We start from the raw sequence: 19,101 nt of genomic DNA, 5'->3' as shown, positions 1-19,101 counted from the left end.
TATATTTATTATTCTTAGGATTGGCCAATGTGTTTCTATTACAGCATGACAAAATATCCCCTAAATATGATAAATCTTTGATTTGGAAATTATTTTAGAATCTTACACTTTAGAACTACTGACTTTAATTCATGTATGAATGTGGAGTTGAACCATAAGAAAGCTGAGCACCGAAGAAGTGATGCTTTAGAACTGTGGTGTTGGAGAAGATTCTTGAAAGTCCCTTGGACTGCAAAGAGCTCAAACCAGACAATCTTAAAGGAAATCAGTCCTAAATATTCACCGGAAGGACTGATGCTGAAGCTGAAGCTCCAATACTTTGGCTACCTGATGCGAAGAACTGACTTATTGGAAATGACCCTGTTGCTGGGAGATTGAAGGCAGAAGGAAAAGGGGATGACAGAAGATGAGATGGTTGGATGGCATCACCGACTCGATGAACATGAGTTTGAGCAAACTCTGGGAATTGGTGATGGACAGGGAGGCCTGGTGTGCTGCAGTCCATGGGATCGCAAAGAGTCAGACACGACTAAGTGACTGAACTGACTTTAATTAGCCTTGGTGAAAGCAGTGTTCAAAGCACAATGCAATATTACAGCATATCTGTAAAATTAACCTCATTAGTACTTAAACAATCAATTTAATGAAAATGTGTAGTATATCTCCTTTTGAATCAGACTTTTGCTACCTTTGAGAATAAATATAAGTAGATGAATGTTCCCAGAGGAAGAAAAGGAGATTAAACTGAGATTTCCTGACTAGTTGTTTAAATCAATTGATTTCAATTAAATGCACACCACTGATAATGAGATTCAAATCTGCTGTATTAAATTAGGAATTAAATATGCTTCAGAGAAATTGGAATCACTAAGAATTCCATGTAGGTTACAAGAAGTTTAATCTTTCAGAGAACACATCCTTTTCAATAATTTTCATTAAATACAAAGTGTAGCCCTACAAGTTCTCTTGTAGCTTTGACCTAATCCTCTATTTTCACATCTAGATATGCTTTTCAAACTTGCCTTTGTGTTTTATACTCAACACATTCGCTCTCCTTTTTTTTTTTCTTCTTTGGAAGACATAGTACACAAAAGTATCTTTTATTGTTTCCTAATCCATACTTCCAGTAATCATGTATGGATGTGAGAGTTGGACTATAAAGAGAGCTGAGCGCCAAAGAATTGATGCTTTTGAACTGTGGTGTTGGAGAAGACTCTTAAGAGTCTCTTGGACTGCAAAGAGATCAAACCAGTCCATCCTAAAGGAAATCAGTCTTGAATGTTCATTGGAAGGACTGATGCTGAAGATGAAACTCCAATACTTTGGCCACCTGATGTGAAGAACTGATTCATTGGAAAAGACCCTGCTGCTGGGAAAGATTGAAGGCAGGAGGAGAAGGGGACGACAGAGGATGAGATGGCTGGATGGCGTCACCGACTTCATGGACATGAGTTGAGTAAGCTCCGGGAGTTGGTGATGGACAGGGAAGCCTGGCATGCTGCAATCCATGGGGTCGCAAAGAGTCAGACATGAGTGACCGACCGAACTGAATCCATATTTCTTTATTGCTTTAATTATAGCAAGAGTCCCTTCTTTAATATAGGTTTCTTATCTAAACTCAACTGACCCAAATTCACAAAGTTGTTTCTGTACATCTTTGCCACTTAAAACACTCTACTGTAACTACACTTAACTTCCTACATTTACCTTGTGAATCTTAGGAAATTCAGCTAATGAACCTAATAGTCTAACTTGAATGCTACCTAAAATAGCAAATATTTCTCTGAATCATTTTTACACTTTCAAGAAAAATAGTATTTGTCAATATGTTAAAATACACTACATCTGCTCAATAACCACCAGGATGGTTGCCGCATAAGAATATAATCTGCAGTATGAGAATATAATCATAAGAAACAGCGAGCAATGTAACTAGGATAAAAATGCTCTCATCCCATGTAAATGTGAGCCAGTTTCAGTTGAAATACAAACAGTCAATTATGGTGCATATTCCTAAGCATTGTCTCACTGTTTTAAGAAACTGCCAGGTGGCTTGCTTTCTTGGCACTGAGAGAAGTTTACAAAACCCTATGAAATTTGAAATAGTTAGACTTGTTCATCTTAGCAGTTTTAAAAATGGGATGAACATCACAGCCTTTTACAGGACTGTAAATTAGCACATACTGATCTCTAGGCTATCAATTTCTCTGAACACAAAGATATTAAAACACAATTTGAATTGTGTGGGGTTTTTGTTGTTGTTATATAAGGTCATTAGTTTTACTAAAAAGCTTTGCATTCCCATTTGTTGATGAAACTAACTGGCACACCGGATGAGATTTTATCACAAGGAGAGTGAATCCCATGGTGAAGAAATAAAAGAAAAATATTCACATTACAGATTCTTCTTTAGTACTTAATCATAAAAGGATCATGGGCAGCATGGATTCCAAGTCATGCTGGGTCAGTTAAATTAAATTTGTTTCAAAATAATGCTTCATCTCTTAGATCTCATTTATATTGCCAGTAAAAAGAAAATTAAAGTCACGTATTACTATAAAACTGGTAGAATGACAGGGAAATAAAATAATTAATGAAGCCATTTATAATCTATAACCCTTTTCTTAAAACAGCATTTCAACTAAACACTTCACAATGAAAAGGCATAGTAATTTACAAATAGCTTAGAGATTAATCTCTAATCTCTTTAGAAAAAGGGACTTGACGCACAGCATATTTAATTAGTATTGCTATCAGGAAAGCTTGTAAAGAATTAAAAAGTAAATCCACAATGAATTCACTACATTTACTTTCATAATATTATCTCTAGGTGATTTCTTAATAGTAATTTTATATATTGAATGACAGTAACAGCTAGCCCTACCTATGAGAGTGACTAAGTTCATTATTCTCCAAGTAAAACCACTTTATGTTTATAAATGAAAATCAAAATAAAGAGTATAAGAGCATCTCACATTTTTAAGAAGTTTTATACTTTGCAAAGGGCTTCCACATTTGTCTGCTTATGAAATCGCCACAAGATTTTAAAGGTGAGAAAATCCAAGACACAAAAAGACTGAATGACTTGCAGCTGGCAGAGTGAATGCTAAACCCGGATATTCCTATTCCTGACTGAATTTTTTCCTATAAGCTCACATTACCTCTGCATTTTACTGCTCCAATTTTCTAGTTCCCAGTGTATTTTCTCATCCCTTCACCTTGGTAAGGAATGCAAAATTTACAACTCCAGCTATTTTCTCTCACCCAATGCTAAATAATGGGAACTGACTGTCATTTTAACTAGTTATCTCCTCCTAACTGTGCTATTTTACTTGGTAAAAATGTCCCTCAAGAAGAAGGACCACAAAAAAAGGATATGTATGGAAAGTAATTTTGCAGTATTTTTAATCCTTTCAAGATAAATTTATGGGACCCCTGCAGGAGACATAGGAAACTCGGGTTCAATTCCTGGGTCAGGAAGATTCCCTGGAGAAGGAAATAGCAACCCACTCCAGCATTCGTGCCTGGAAAATCCCGTGGACAGAAGAGCCCGGCGGTCACAAAGAGTCGGACATGGCTGAGCACGCAAACATTCAGCTTGGTGTCAGGGACTCATTCAAGTGAATAGGTAGGCACTCAGCTTGGAAATAGGTGTACTGTAATGCCACTTGTAGTAGAAAGATATGTTAAAAATAATCAAACAAACATATAATCAAAATTATTTTTTAAATGCCTGAAAGAAAGTAATTTAGGTACAGGGGCTAATTTAGATTGGAGTGGGTTCCTACCATTCCCCTGAGGAACTGACATTTAAACTAGGCAACCGGCCAGACAAATAGTGTGGGAAGAGTATTCTATGCAGAAGAAACAACATGGGAAGATCCTAAAGTAACTAAAGTACTGCAGACCAGTGTAGCAAATGTGTGGTGAGAGAAGGGGAAAAAAATAAAGCTGGAGGAGCAGGCAGAAGGCAAGTCAGAGATGAGGCTGTGAAAGCCATTTCTTAAAAATCTGGAGTTCATGCCATGTAGATTTTAAGTCAGAAAGGTGAAAGTTCATACATTAAAAATATCTCTAACTGCTGGATAATGAATTTGGGGATATAGAACTATCAAGGAAGCAATCCCTTAGACGGTGATTGCAGGAGATCCAAGTATACTAAGTGGGGTGGGAATGAGAGAGAAGTGGGGTTATTGAGGATTTACTGGAACTGGAATGGAAAATGAGAAAAGGAAGAAGGGGCTACCACAGGTGACCCCCAGATCTCTGGTTTGAGCAATGGGGAGGTTGGAGTAGTTAAGACTAGAGAAGGAGGAGATTTGTGAGTGGTTCTGGAGGTGCTGAGAATAAAGTTGCAAAAAGAGGACTAGACCTCAGGACAGACATATGGGTTCAACATAAATTTGGGAACTGTCAGGTTATTTGTGGTATCTGAAGCCATAGGACTGGGTGAAATAACTTTAAGGGGAAAAGGGCAAAATAAAAAGAGAAGCATATCTAGCACTGACCTTTGGGAAAGTATATTTTGAGATCACTTACAAAGGAGATGGATAATGAAAGCCAAAGCAGTAGGAGGAAGCCAGAAGAGTATGTTGTCATGACAGCCAAGAAAAGAGGACATTCTAAGAAGGAAGGCGTGGTCAGCTGTGGTGAATGCTAGTAAGACGTCTAGTAATGTTGCAGGAAGGGGGACCACTTCCAGGGCCCGAAACTGGGTTTTTATCTAACATTTAGAAATGAATTGTCCAAGGAGACACATGTGCTGACAAAGCAAGAGATTTTATTGGGAAAGGGCACCCGGGTGGAGAGCAGTAGGGTAAGGGAACCCAGGAGAACTGCTCTGCCGCAGGGCTTGGAGTCTCAGGTTTTATGGTGATGGGCTTATTTTCCAGGTGGTCTTTGACGAATCATTATGATTCAGAGTCTTTCCTGGTAGTGCACGCATCGCTCAGCCAAGATGGATGCTAGAGAGAGGGATTCTGGGAAGTGGACAGACACTCGGTGTCTCCTTTCAATCTTTCCCGAACTCTTCTGGTTGGTGGTGGCTTATTAGTTCCGTATTCCTTATCAGGATCTCCTGTCATAAAACAACTCATGCAAATGGTTACTATGGTGCCTGGCCAGGGTGGGCGGTTTCAATCAGTGTGCTGCCCCTAACAGTAAGATGGAAAGAGCTGTCCACTGGATTTGATAACATGAATGCTCTTGGTGGTCTTAGAGTGGGCAGTGTCAGCAGAGTGGTGGACCAGTGGATATAGAGAATAGAAAGGAGTAGATTGAAGAATTAATGTGTAGAGAACACAAAGTTTGCCTGAGGAAAGGTGTTGAGAGAAAGAGCAATGGCTGGAAGAGAGATAGGAATCAAAGAGGTTTTTAATTTGTTTTTGCTCTTGTACCAGGGGGGAAAAGAGTAAAATAGAAGATATGTACAATGAGGTGTGCGGAAGATAAATGAGTAGAGGGGCAGAAAGAGATCCAGAGCTCAAGTGGAGGAAATAGCTTTAATAGCAGAAATTATAACAGGAAAGAAAAAGATGAGTGCTGAAATAAGTAGGGGAAAGAAATGAGTGGTGGCAAAATATGAGATGTCCCACTTGGTGCCTCCCAGTTTATCTCTAAAGAATAAGGCAAAGTCATTCACTGAGGATGGTGATTAGGAGGTAGGGAAAATCAGAGATTTGACAAGAGTGGATACAGTCTTGGGTTATTTTTGCTTGCTCATCCTCCATTCACCTTCCTGCTGCTGCTGCTGCTAAGTCGCTTCAGTCGTGTCCGACTCTGTACGACCCCATAGACGGCAGCCCACCAGGCTCCCCCGTCCCTGAGATTCTCCAGGCTAGAACACTGGAGTGGGACAAATCGCCTTTCCCCATTTGCAATCTATGGTCTAGAGAGGGAACTGACATTTCACTCCCCTCCCTTTCAACCTAGATCCTAAGGTGGGCTTGACCAGGTCTGTTCAACTGACGCATTCAACACTCTTGCATTATTCATTGTTTCAACCCAGTGAAGCCCAACTGCAGAACTTTTGATGAGATCACTAGGAAAGAAGCACACTTTTTCCTTTGGGGCTTCTAACACAGTGGGATGCAAGTTTGACAACCATCTTTATCCCATCTGGGAAGCAAACCTGAGGAACAGAGAACTAAAAAGAGAGAGAAAAAGAGCTAGATACTCCCAGACATCAGTATCTGAGCCAATATCCCTCTCTGCTTGAGAGAATATGCATATATGGTTTGAATTGTTGACATGTGCAAGCAAAGGCATCCCAATTGATACAGAGTGATATTAATTCCCGTGGTGAGTGAGAGAGTAACCTACGAGAAAAATGATTGTGAGGCATTGCTGAGGTTCCATTTGGCTTCTGGTTGTCATGAATTTGTGGGGATATCAGTAACCTTAGGATTCCCACTACATGCTAAGTCATTTCTATTGTGTCTGACTCTTTGTGACCCCATGGACTGTATAGCCCACTAGTCTCCTCTGTCCATGGGACTCTCCAAGTAAGCATACTGGAATGGGTTGCCATGCCCTCTTCCAGGGGATCTTCCTGATCCAGGGATCAAACCCATATCTCTTATGTCCCCTGCATTGGCAGGTGGGTTCTTTACCACTAGACCCATGTGGGAAAGGATTTCCACTAGATAAATCAAATTTCTTGAAATTTTTTTATCATAATACCAACCCACTGATACAATACAATTAGCAATTTTATATGATCATGACCATTATATACTAAAAACACATAAGCTATTTAAAAACAAAAGTAATATAAGAGAATGAAAAGGTAAGATTGGGAGAAAATATTTGCATAGACATGTTCGATAAAGGACTGTTAAACAAAATGTTTAAAGAAACACTTTAAAGTCAATAATAAGAAAACAAAAACTCAATTAAAAAATGGGCCAAAGACCTTCACAGACATCTCATTAGAGAAGATATACAGATGAAAAATAAGATGTTCCATATCATATATCATCAGAGAAATGCAAATTAAAAAACAATGAGATAACACACCTATCAGAATGGTCAAAGTGCAGAACACTGACAACATGAAATGCTAGCAAGGATATGGAGCAACGAAACTCTCACTCATTGATGGTGGAATGCAAAATGGTACAACCACTTTGGAAGACTGATGGTTTCTTAAAAAACTAAACATAGTATTACCATGACAGGGAAAGTCACTCAGTCGTGTCCAACTCTTTGCAAACCCATGGACTATACAGTCCATGGAATTCTCCAGGCTGGCCTGGAGTGGGTAGCCTTTCCCTTTTCCAGGGGATCTTCCCAATCCAGGGGTCAAACCCAGGTATCCCGCCTTGCAGGTGGATTCTTTACCAGCTAAGCCACAAGGTAAGCCCAAGAGTACTGGGGTGGATAGCCTATCCCTTCTCCAGTGGATCTTCCCAACCCAGGAATCGTTTCCTGCATTGCAGGCGGATTCTTTACCAACTGAGCTATCAGGGAAGCACAAGCCTTACCATATGGTCCAGCAATCGCATCTTTGGTACTTATCCAAAGGACCTGAAAACTTCTGTCTACACTAAAACCTACACAAGAATATTTATATTAGCTTTACTCATGGTTGCCCAAACTGGGAACTGACCAAGATGTCCTTGGTAAATAGTTGAATAAACTATGATACATCCAGACAATGGAATATTATTCAGTGCTAAAAAGGAATGAAAAGACATGTGCTATCAAGCCATGAAAAGACATGTGTGTGTGTGTTCAGTTGCTCAGTCATATCCGACTCTGCAATCCCATGGACTCCAAGCTCCTCTGTCCATGGGATTCTCCAGGCAAAACTACTGGAATGAGCTGCCATTTCCTTCTTCAGGGGATCTTTCCTACCCAGAGATCAAACCCGAATCTCTTATGTATCCTGCATTTGCAGGCAGATTCTTAACCTCTAAAATGCATATTGCTAAATGAAAGAAGTCAATGTGAAAACACTACACTGTATATGGGAAATCACTGAATATTTCTTTTAATTTGCTGTTTAATTTTAACAGTATTTCCCTTGTCTAAAGTTTAAAGAAATTCAACTTAAATGTAAAAAGGATATAATGTGAGATCACTCAGTGTCTTAATACCATCTAACCGGCAAAAGGTAAATGAAGGAAATGGTTTTCTTCTACGTTTGTGTCCAACATGAGGCAGAGACTGATATTTGTCTGTAGTTTAACCAAGGGAAAACAATCCCTATAAATTCTATTAAATTATTTAACAGCCACAAACAGATGCAATAATTCATTGTCAGTGAATCAAATTATTTTCTCTCTTCTCTCTTGGTGCCAAGAAAGCAAACATTCACAGGTGCTCCATCAGCATCTTTGCATAAAACCAAACAATACAACTCCTTTATGAATGACAAACGAAACATACATAAATAGGGTGACAAAATAATGAGTCATTATTCTCCGGATATTTGAAGAGGTTTTTTAAAGAATCAATCTGAAGAATATGGGGAAATTTTTACTAAGATTCTAAATGTAAAACTCACTTCATTGAATTGACATTTATCAAGAAATCATTGGACAGAACTCTGTGAGAAAAAAATTTGAAATAGCTTTTTCTGACTTTCTTAATCATGTGGACTGGAAAAGTGACTAGTGTTACCAATCCCGGGTTGAGAATATGCTCAGACTAAAGACATTTTCTAAACTGAAAAATGAAGTTTCCTAGAGAACTTTCCTTTTATAAAGGCTTTCTGGCAAGGTGATAGCTAAACCAGTCCAGAGAAGACCATCTCAGAAGAAGCAAAATTTCTATCCATACTAGTGTTACATCCTAAAAATTGTCCCTCATTCCTTCAAATGATGAAAGAGTACTTCACTCTGTACTAATCTTAGAGGATTTTGAGTATTCCACTAGTCCCACAGAGGCAGGGTATACATAATATACGCATCTGCATTCTTAAAAAAGAAATCTTTGCTGCCTCCCTAGTCTTTTATTTTGCATTTGTAGTTTCTAGTCTTATGTCTTCTTGCTGTCACTATGCTGTTTTGCTCCCTGACGTGGGCACTTCTGTGGGGCTCTGTGAATTTTCAATATTCACAGCCATAAGCAAATCTATCCATCTAACATATGTTACTGGTCATGCCAAATATTCTCCGGGTGGGTAAACTAGTTGGACACGACTGAGTGACTGAGCATACAATGAGAACAGGCAGACTAGAGCAGAAACAATGCTGCAGTATCTTCTAGGTGTCATAGAGAAACTGGTGTTGGTTCCTGGGCCAGAAAGATATCTGCCCAGCCTATTAATGATTCTACCTCCATGACCTTCCCCATGCCACACAGTTCCCTGCAGTCATTTGTTCCAACAGTTCACATACCTGAGGACAAATGGGTGCTCTTTTGTCTGCAAAACATAAAGACTTTCATTCAGTCTTTGCTTTAAATTAGTTACAATCTTACAGAAGGAAGTACCATCTTAAATGAGTCACCAGTAACAATACAACTTTGGTATATTTTGGCAAGACTAAGATAGTAGTCTCCCTGTGGGCAGGAAGCAAATTTTGCTTAAATTTTCAACCATAAGACTATGAAAGCAATGGGGTTAGCAGGAATCAACAGCTTCCTAGATTTGGTAGTCAAAATTATAGCTACAATATTTTAATTGTAGCTATGTCTTAAATTGTGGCTAAGTCATCAAATAGAGAGTAAACACACAGAAAGTTCATTGTTTTTACATTGTAATATGGACAAAATCTATTAACATCCAAAAGAGGATAAAATGGACAAATTTTAAGTTGCAAACTAACTTCTAAATCATTGAATTAAGGAATTCAGTCTGCTGGTTAAAGCAGAAAACTCTAGTCAGGAAATCTAAATTACAAACTAGCTGTAATGAGCCAGAATAACATGAACAAACAAATATAAGGTACTGTAATGGGAGCTCACAAAGATAAGGCTTTTGTTTTTGTTTTGCTCATTGCTCTGTCTTTAGTATCTAATATTATTATAGTAACTTCCTTATTCTCAAGTTCATTGCCTGTCTCCCAGAGCTCCCTGAGAGTAGATGTCCCTCATACCTAGGACCATGCCTGGCATGTTGTAGTCACTCAATAAATACTAAATAAAAGCTTGTAGAAGTTCCTTTGTTGTTGTTTAGTTGCTAAGTCATCTCCAACTCTTTTGTGACCCCATGGACTGTAGTCCACCAGGCTCCTCTGTCCATGGGATTTTCCAGGTTAGAATATTTGGGTAGGTTGCCATTTCCTTCTCCAAGGGATCGTCCTCACCCAGGGACCGAACTCACATCTCCTGCATTGGCAGGTGGACGGTTTATCACTGGACCACCAGGGAAGCCATAGCTGTATGCTATGATTATTATTATTAGCTTACTAGGCATTTACTATACTGCAGGCACTGTACTAAGGGCCCTGCCTAAGAGGTAGAAGCAAGATTTGAATCCAGGCATTTGATGCCTGGGGTTCTTTCTCTTTAACAGCTATTCCTGGAGTTCAATTCCATGGGACTACTATCTCCATATAATATATACTTTCTACATAATCATTGAATTTTTGCATTCAAACTGGCTTTTCTTTTTTTCTCATATCATGAGGAAAAAAAAATACTACTTCATGAGAAACTATGGAACAAAGTGAAAGTGAAGTCGTGTCTGACTCTTTGTGACACCATGGACTGTAGCCTACCAGGCTCCTCTGTCCATGGGATTTTTCCAGGCAAGAACACTGGAGTGGGTTGCCATTTCCTCCTTCTGGAGATCTTTCCGACCCAGGGATTGAACCTGGGTCTCATGCATTGTAGGCAGATGCTTTACAATCTGAGCCACCAGAGAAGGCTATGGAAAAAAGTACCCATGTTTAATGAGATGACCATATTTCTTTCTTGGGACTCAACTCAATTTACAATTATCACATTAGTCACGTATGTAAGGAGAGCAGGTAGCAGTGATTTTATCCTCAACTGACATGGGAAACAGCTCTCAAATGATTGGTTTCTCCATTTCAACGTTATTTGCTTCTCTTCAGTATCTAAACTTACAGAATCTTGACAGTAATGATTCAGACAAAGCATGCAGATTAATCAATGCTATCAAACTCATGCATCCAAGTGACCTTTCTCTTCTCACACAGTTAACAGCTTGTTTTAATAGATTCACTTTGTATTCTTGAGTTGAATTCAGATGATGTGTTTTACTAAGATGCGGCTATTCCAGCCAAGTTATTACTTTGCTGACTGCTCACCCCTCCCTACCCTCTTATCGGCCTACTCTCTTCCTTTTGTTTCTGCTGTCTCCTTCTCAGTCTCCATCTGTATTACATGTTTAAACATGGTAGCTTATACTGTACAAGCAAAATACATATACATATATTTATGCATAATGTATGCAAAAACTTATTTTAGTATGCACAAGAAAATTATAAAAAGAGAAAGAAGAGAATACAGCTAAGGGCTACTAAAAACTATAAAGAATGCTGAGCACTGAAGCACTGATGCTTTCAAGTTGTGGTGTTGGAGAAGACTCCTGAGAGTCTCCTTGGAGAGCAAGGAGATCAAACAAGTCAGTCCTAAAGGAAATCAACTCTGAATATTCACTGGAAGGACTGATGCCAAGCTGAAGCTCCAATACTTTGGCCACCTGATGCAAACAGCCAACTCATTGGAAAAGACTTTCATGCTAGGAAAGATTGAAGACAGGAGGAGAAGGGAGTGACAGAGAATGAGATGGTTGAATAGCACCATTGACTCAATGGACATGAGTTTTAGCAAACTCTAGGAGATGGTGAAGGACAGAGAAACTGGCATGCTGCAGTCCATGGGGTCACAAAGAATTGGACATGACTTAGCAACTGAACAATAACAAAGCTTCCCAGATAACAAATGGGCTTCCCTAGTATCTAAGCCAGTAAAGAATCTGCCTACAATGCAGGAGATCCTGCTTCGATTCCTGGGTTAGGAAGTTTCCCTGGAGAAGGGATAGGCTACCCACTCCAGCATTCATGGGCTTCCCTGGTACCTCAGATGGTAAAGAATCCACTTGCAATGTGGGAGGTCCGGGTTCTATCCCTGGGTTGGGAAGATCCCCTGCAGGAGGGCATGGCAACCCACTGCTGTATGCTTGCCTGGAGAATCCCCATGGACAGAGGAGCCTCGCAGCCTACAGTCCATGGGGTCACAAAGAGTCAGACATAACTGAGCGACTAAGCATGGCGACTAAGTCGGACAAGACTTAGCAACTGAACAACAAAGCTTCCCAGATAACAAATAGGATTAGAACCCAGGTGTATCTGGTTTCAAATTTGCATTCTTTCTACTACATTCTTGGTTCCCAAAGTATGGTGATTGCCCTTACCTTAGTTGTTCAAAGTAACTAAATTTTTCTGTTGTGAAGACATGAATAGACAGACCATCAAAGGCTTTACTTCTATGCATTTTAAGTGGAAAGGTAACTTCTGATTTCTTTACTTTTAAGGAAACAGAGGTGAGAAAAGCTGACTAATGGTCTTTTTTTAAAGGACTAAAATCCAGTAGGATATTAGAAGCATGTGAGCTGTCAGCTGTCAGCTGCAAATCACTCCTGCACTTGTACGTGGAGAGGGCACATCTCCTGCTGGTAATGTTACATGTAGCCAGACACCCTTGCCCAGTCCTGCTAAACTTTCACATATTGGGGTTCAGTTCAGTTCAGCCGCTCAGTCGTGTCTGACTATTTGCGACCCTATGAAGCGCAGCACGCCAGGCATCCCTGTCCATCACCAACTCCCGGAGTTCACTCAAACTCACATCTATCGAGTCGGTGACGCCATCCAGCCAACTCATCCTCTGTCATCCCCTTCTCCTCCTGCCCCCAATCCCTCCCAGTATCAGAGTCTTTTCCAGTGAGTCAATTCTTTGAATGAGGTGGCCAAAGTATTGGAGTTTCAGCTTTAGCATCAGTCCTTCTAATGAACACCCAGGACTGATCTCCTTTAGAATGGACTGGTTGGATCTCCTTGCAGTCCAAGGGACTCTCAAGAGTCTTCTCCAACACCACAGTTCAAAAGCATCAATTCTTCGGCGCTCAGCTTTCTTCACAGTCCAACTCTCACATCCATACATGACCACTGGAAAAACCATAGCCTTGACTAGCTGGACTTTTGTTGGCAAAGTAATGTCTCTGCTTTTGAATATGCTATCTAGGTTGGTCATAACTTTCCTTCCAAGGAGTAAGTGTCTTTTAATTTCATGGCTGCAGTCACCATCTGCAGTGATTTTGGAGCCCAAAAAAATAAAGTCTGCCACTGTTTCCACTGTTTCCCCATCTATGTCCCATGAAGTGATGGAACTGGATGCCATGATCTTAGTTTTCTGAATGTTGAGCTTTAAGCCAACATTTTCAATCTCCTCTTTCACTTTCCTCAAGAGGCTTTTTAGTTCCTCTTCACTTTCTGCCACAAGGGTGGTGTCATCTTCGTATCTGAGGTTATTGATATTTTTCCCAGCAATCTTGATTCCAGCTTGTGCTCCTTCCAGTCCAGCGTTTCTCATGATGTACTCTGCATATAAGTTAAATAAGCAGGGTGACAATATACAGCCTTGACGTACTCCTTTTCCTATTTGGAACCAGTCCGTTGTTCCATGTCCAGTTCTAACTGTTGCTTCCTGACCTGCATATAGGTTTCTCAAGAGGCAGATCAAGTGGTCTGGTATTCCCATCTCTTTCAGAATTTTCCACAGTTTATTGTGATCCACACAGTCAAAGGCTTTGGCATAGTCAGTAAAGCAGAAATAGATGTTTTTCTGGAACTCTCTTGCTTTTTCCATGATCCAGCAGATGTTGGCAATTTGATCTCTGGTTCCTCTACCTTTTCTAAAACCAGCTTGAACATCAGGAAGTTCACAGTTCACGTATTGCTGAAGCCTGGCTTGGAGAATTTTGAGCATTACTTTACTAGCGTGTGAGATGAGTGCCATTGTGCAGTAGTTTGAATGTTCTTTGGCATTGCCTTTCTTTGGGATTGGAATGAAAACTGACCTTTTCCAGTCCTGTGGCCACTGCTGAGTTTTCCATATTTGCTGGCATATTGAGTGCAGCACTTTCACAACGTCATCTTTCAGAATTTGAAACAGCTCAACTGGAATTCCATCACCTCCTCTAGCTTGTTTGTAGTGATGCTTTCTAAGGCCCCTTGACTTCACATTCCAGGATGTCTGGATCTAGGTGAGTGATCACACCATCATGATTATCTTGATCACGAAGATCTTTTTTGTATAGTTCTTCTGTGTATTCTTGCCACCTCTTAATATCTTCTGCTTCTGTTAGGTCCATACCATTTCTGTCCTTTATCAAGCCCATCTTTGCATGAAATGGTCCCTTGGTATCTCTAATTTTCTTGAAGAGATCTCTAGTCTTTCCCATTCTGTAGTTTTCCTCTATTTCTTTGCATTGATCGCTGAGGAAGGCTTTCTTATCTCTTCTTGCTATTCTTTGGAACTCTGCATTCAGATGCTTATATCTTTCCTTTTCTCCTTTGCTTTTCACTTCTCTTCTTTTCACAGCTATGTGTAAGGCCTCCCCAGACAGCCATTTTGCTTGTTTGCATTTCTTTTCCATGGGGATGGTCTTGATCTCTGTCTCATGTACAATGTCACGAACCTCCGTCCATAGTTCATCAGGCACTCTATCAGATCTAGGCCCTTAAATCTATTTCTCACTTCTACTGTATAATCATAAGTGATTTGATTTAGGTCATGCCTGAATGGTCTAGTGGTTTTTCCTACTTTCTTCAATTTAAGTCTGAGTTTGGCAATAAGGAGCTCATTATCTGAGCCACAGTCAGCTCTTGGTCTTGTTTTTGCTGACTGTATAGAGCTTCTCCATCTTTGGCTCTAAAGAATATAATCAGTCTGATTTCGGTGTTGACCATCTGGTGATGTCCATGTGTAGAGTCTTCTCTTATGTTGTAGGAAGAGGGTGTTTGCTATGACCAGTGCATTCTCTTGGCAAAACTCTTTAGCCTTTAGCATGGCCCAAACCATTTCTACAGATTATAACAGACCACAGCTCCCCTGACCATACACATTTTTGGAGCTCTTGCAACATGAATACCCTTACACCTCTTTTTATCCTGCCTGAGTTTTATCTATTGCGGAAGGTCTCTGCATGCAAAACATAACCAGTCCCAATTTCCTCCAAAATCACACATAAATAAACTTTGCGACTTACTTTAGATCCTGAGTGTATACATGCTGGGCCAAAAAGGCAGGGATAGTCACTGAAAGACATTTCACTGGCTCCAACCCCGTTCTCCATGTCCTCTCTCAATGTTTCCTCTCTCAAAGCTAAAACTTTCTTCCAACTATGTACCCAGGCCCTTTGGGTCTTTTCTTTCTCTGGTAAGCAAACTACACCTTTCTTCCCAAACACAGTGCCTTGCTTTGGAAAAGAACATATATCTGTCAGACATGGTTAATCTAAAGACTTTTCCCACCTCATAATACGTAAAACATACAAATAAAAATCAATTTTACTGGTATTATACACAAAATAAACAGCTAGGTTTTCCAGAAAAAAATCTTGATTCTTCATACATTCTTTTTAACAAATGAGATTTGTTAAATACAAACTTCAGGTTTTCTTTTCACACATTCTGTCTTTTCATACATATCAATTCTCAACAGAAAAAAATTTTGTTAGGCTACATTGTCCATTTTCATAGTTAATATATTCAAAGGAGAGACCTTGCTGTGCCCAGAAGGCTTGAGCTGGTCTCAGGTTTGAGCTGGCTAAATTCAGGTAACTGTTGGGGACAGCATTCCAAATCGGAGACCTGCTTATCCAAAAGGGAGAAATGCTGTTCAGATTGTTCAGTAGTAGTAATTGGAAGAACTGAGCTAGAGCTCACAATTAATTGGTGTTGGAGGTTACAGGTGATGAAATGTACATATTAATATACTCAGGATTCTGTTATATTAGTCCTCGAAAATCTTCAAGAAAAAGATTTTTTAAAGTCATGTCCTGCTCTATCATCTGTTTTTGCATGAGTATGTAATTCGTATGATTTTAATCCTGTCTTTAGTTAGCCTGATAGAAGGAATAAAGTTACTTGAATGAAATTGAATGGAATAAAGCAAAATAAAGCAATCACATGTCTCAGTCATTGAATTTGTCAACTGAAAAATATAGTCACAACCTGAAAGTACAGTTATTTTATTTGGTGGGACTCTGAGTTTAGGACTCTGAGCCCAGGAAACAGCATCTCAGTAGCTCTGAGCAAACTGTTCCAAGGAGGCAGAAGGGGAAGTTGGGCTTTATACAAGTTTGCAACAAAGAGCGCAGGCAGTCTGAACATCAAAGATCAGGTATCAAGTTAAGGAATTTAGCGTTCTCTGTACGGGAAGATGCAAGCCTCTGGGCTCACTGAATTTATTCCTTTCATATGCACCTCAGCTATCTGGGCCAATCTTGTTTCCTTGTTCACCTTGCTTCTCGCATGCCCCCAGCTCCTCAGTAGTCACTGTGGCGGGTGGCAGCAGCCACTGGATCACAGTATTGGGAGCCCTCATTCACATTTGGAGGCTAGGAATCACTGATGGTGGTGACATTTCTTTTTTATTAATATGGTAGGAGATATTTTCATGTTACATACTAAAACTAAAGAGAATAGAGAATTTTTTTAAGTGAGCCATACAAAAAAATATATTGGGGTAGTAAAACAACCATTTTTTCAGATTGTTAGGACATCTGGTACAGAAATGTAGACCATCCGCTTATACAGAGTATAATTAAGATATTTAACTTTTAATATTTTAAACTATTTCCTTAAAATAATTTTTTAAATACTTAAAGAGGCCAATTTGGTAACTGAATGTGCTTAAGTTTACAAAATGGTTCATTTTATTTCTGAAGTGCTCCCCTGTGGTTTGACTACAAGATTACATTGCTTAAATGTGTCAGAACTCATATGGTAAAATGAGTGTTTCCTCCTTCACAGTAGATAGCTTGAAAAGGAATATACTTAATTCAGGATGCAGTCTCTGCCTAAAGGCATTTTTTTAATTAATAATAAAGCAAAATTTGTTAGTAGAATTACAGGAAAACAATGTCAAACTATGGAAAGGCATAGAAAAGAAAGTAAAATTCAATGAATATCACAAATTATAAAGATACCACTATTAATATTTTAGCAACTATCTTTCTAGACACATATTTATGCAAACATGTAAACAAAAAAAATCACAAAAATGCCACCCTACTATATATGTGGTTTCATTACCATTTTTCTTTCCACAACATACCATAAAAATCATTCAAAATAAGCAGTTTTTTAAACCACATAATATTTATTTAAATACCTCTTTGACAGGTATTTTGGGGTTTTTTTCCCTTGATTTTTCATGATTATGAATAACACTGCAACAAGCTCAATGCATTTTCAGAACAGCATTTCAGAATTCTTGTCATATGCAAATATACATCCTCAGTGTTAAGAAACTGCACTGCGCTGAGCGCCTTTTTCCTTGGAAATGTCCAAGTCTTTCAAAGCCAGGTCTGGTTAATAAAAGTAGCACTATTCCTGATTACACCGGCTGTGACTGATGGAGGAAATTCCATCGAGTTCCATCCATCATATGCTTCTTGGGAGGCAGCACAATAGAGAGAAACAGGCATAGACTTTGAGCCAGGCAGACCTATTTTTTTTGTTTGTTTGATAAGTAACTTTTATTGCAGTATAGCATATACACAGAAAAGTGCATGAATTCTAAATATACATCTTGATGGATTTTCACAGAATACTCTATGCAGTCAAAACTGTTATTTTCTTCTCCTTTTAAAACTGCTTTTCTATTCACCGCGTAATCTTGAAGAAATCATCTGTCTGAGCCTAAATGGGGCATGATGATACCTGCCTTAAAGATACTAAATGCATACAAATGTACACTAGGCAATATGTATACAAAGCTTCTAGTACTCAGTAAATAAAGGACAGTTTCCTCCCTATCTCTCCCCAAGCTAGGAAGCATGTTCCAGCCATATTCCCAACCAGCTCATTCTCTCCTTTAACCTAAAGCCATCAAAAGCCTGGAACACCTTGCTCTCCTGACTGCTTGAATTACAAGTCTCTCCATTGCAAAATGAGTTCTTAATAATGTTCGTGAGGAATACAATCACATCAAGGATCCTAATTTAGCACCACAAGGTATTAACCAGTAGGAGATAAAGAAGCTCATCTCCATTAAGAAAAGTAGTTGTTAGAATGACTCTCAAGTTTAATTCTGCTACTTGCTAAGTATTATTAAAAATATAATGAAAAGCAAAGCACCCTGGGTTTCACCAAGGCACCCACACAAGCCAGGTGCAGCCTTACTCAGTAGATCTGAGTGTGTCATATTCTCAAGCACAAAATGTTGTTTTATTCAAAAAGTCAAAATTAAGGATAGTGGGTAGCAATGAATGAAACTGAGCTTATTTTTTGCTGTTGCTGCTAAAGCAGTACAAGGTTGAATGCAGTGTACTCAAGTCCAGATGAGAGCAACACCCAACAATTACACCATTCTGTCTTATCTGTGAGGCTTCAACCATCACTCAGGGTCTACTCTGCGATGACAACATTTAGTAATGCAGAAAGCAGACTGCCAAATGCTCATAGTCACAAAAGCAGACAGACAGCATAAAAGCTTTTAAAAACATTAACAGCTACTAAGGTTTGAATCTTACTATGTGCCAGGCTCTCTGTCATGTAAGTTCTTTGCACACTATCACTTTATTTTTCCCTCACAGCAGGTCTTTGCAGAGGTTTCCTTATCTCTCTTTTGCAGGTGGAAAAATGGAGGCTTAGACAGATGAAGTTACCTGTCCAAGATCACACAGCAGAGATGACAGGAGATCAAGCCAAGGCCAACCAGAGACTATTGAGCATTTAAGCCTGGGTCTGTTGGACTCCAAAGTTTTTGTCTCTAGAAGCCAGATGGCCAAAAAAGTTGCCTCTGTCCACCTTGATTTTTCATACAAAGTGTTACACTCTGCCTGATGTCTACAGCAGTTTAAAAAAAAATGAATCCATCCCTTTGAGGGTGGGAAAAACACTTCGATTTTGTAAGGATAGGAAAAACTGCCTTAACCCAAAGACTTCTCTGATGAAA

The 19,101-nt window shown here is 39.3% G+C and overlaps 1 protein-coding gene across 1 annotated transcript in view; it reads right to left on the bottom strand.

Annotated features, from left to right (window-relative positions):
• The window catches only part of PLCL1 (phospholipase C like 1 (inactive)), a 369,241-nt gene that overhangs the window by 93,051 nt on the left and 257,089 nt on the right, over positions 1-19,101 (bottom strand). The gene's annotated exons all lie outside the window — the stretch shown is intronic.

The sequence above is a fragment of the Bos indicus x Bos taurus genome, chromosome 2, assembly GCF_003369695.1.
Source record: "Bos indicus x Bos taurus breed Angus x Brahman F1 hybrid chromosome 2, Bos_hybrid_MaternalHap_v2.0, whole genome shotgun sequence".
Lineage (NCBI taxonomy): Eukaryota > Metazoa > Chordata > Mammalia > Artiodactyla > Bovidae > Bos > Bos indicus x Bos taurus.
This window is presented reverse-complemented; position numbering and strand designations above follow the sequence as displayed.